The following is a 1,881-nucleotide window of genomic DNA, read 5'->3' on the forward strand; positions in this document are numbered from 1 at the left end:
CCTATCTAGCATTATTAACACTAAACAAGATAGGAATCACATAAATAAACCCCTAGACATCAAAGATCAATCATCTATCTCCCTAATCTACCAAGCCCAAAGTTCTAAAGGATCTACTCACTCATAGTTATGATCACACAAAGCAATGGGTTTGATCTTTGGGAAATCATAACTAGAGATTTTAGATTAGAGAATATAAAAGAGGAACTTGATATTAAAAACTTAGAAGTACTCAATCATCCAACAAACCAAGAGTAAGAAAGTTTAAGAACCCTAAAAGCTGCTAAACAAGAGATAAACAAAAGCTAAGCAAAAGATCAGTCTCCCCTTAATAGGGTTAACATATTTATAGGAAAATAGAAGGGAACCCAAGTCAATCCAAAACAGGCCGGGTCAAACCCGGGTCAAAGCTAAAACAAGTGTGGACTAAGGCGGCTGCAGGATGGTCTTGGCCGATTGGTGAGGCCGCTTGGCTCCATCGGCCATGACTTGGCCGATGGTGGTGGCCGCTGGTAGCTCCTGTCCGTGGCGTGGAGAGTTCAATCGGCCGACTCTTGGTCGATGGCCTTGACCGCTGCTCTTGGCCGCTGGTGTCTCCTGTTCGTGGTCCAAGTGAGTTCAATCGGTTGGCTTTTGGCTGATGGTGGTGCTCGATGGTCTTGGACGCTGGTGGCTCCTGTCTTCACTCTGGCTGTATATACGTTCACTCAAACAGGTATAACTATTTACACGCACATCTGATTGGCTTGAAATCACCTCCATTGAAAATCTTAATCAATTTCCAATAACTTAGATGAAGAAGTATGGAGCTAAATCCCAAGGAAAGGTCTTCATACGAGTCGATTTTTGAGGGACTGCAGACTGGTTCCGAATCATCAATCATCTTGTGTGCATCCAAATGTGTGTCTTCCATTATATTGCTAATTATTGACTTATTTGGCTCCAAAGCACACTATCCTTGTACATCTCTACTCCAACATCTGAGATAACAAACTTGATGCAAAATGCAACCTAAACAACCTAAATGTTCATGAATATGCACAAAACAATGAAGAATTAAGCTCTAAAATTACGTAAAGAGACAAGATATCACTATGGATACTTATTTCATAATATCTTGCTCATTCTAGATGAGGAGAAATTTTGCCAAGATAAATTAGCCATTTAGATGTCTTTTATCCAAATGTTTTTGCAATATTTTCTCATTTAGAACTAGGAATCTTAGAAATGTCACTACAAGCATACTACACATGCATGGTCATTAATCTCACAACCTATCCACTAAACTTCGACCACGTGGTCATTAGCCTCAACATGTTGACATGTGCTTGTTGGACACATGCATGAGTTTATCCCAAAATTTTTTAGGTTTTATGTTAAATGTCGTTTTAAAAATTAATTTAAGGGAGTGGTAGTGAGTATACGAATTCTGGGTTTTCTTTTAAAACCATGTTGTTCAATTTTTTTTTTTGCAATCCAGTTTTTCTTAAAAATCATTGAGTCTTTACCTTTGGACGGTTTTTTGTTTGTTGTTTTGAATTTCTTAAAAAGAAAACTAAGAAAAAGTGAGGTTTTGAAAAAAAAAGAAAAAAAGATGAAAGAACAAAAAAGCAAATGAGAAAGAAGAATATTTTATTGTTTGATTGAGAACAAAAAATGAAGTTTAAGAAAATAAAGTAGAAAAGAAAATGAAGAAAGAAAATGATAAAGAAAGTTGGAGATAATTTAGTAAGTTTAGGGGGCAAAATGTCATTTTATAGGGTAAAAGTATAGTAATAACAAAAAATGGGTGTATTTGTTATTAAATGTTGGAAAAGTGGTTGTGGGTGATGCTATTTTCTCCTTTATTTATGCAACAAATCGTGGATCATACTTTTGTGT

Source organism: Camelina sativa, chromosome 7 (assembly GCF_000633955.1).
Source record: "Camelina sativa cultivar DH55 chromosome 7, Cs, whole genome shotgun sequence".
In the NCBI taxonomy this organism is placed as follows: Eukaryota; Viridiplantae; Streptophyta; class Magnoliopsida; order Brassicales; family Brassicaceae; genus Camelina; species Camelina sativa.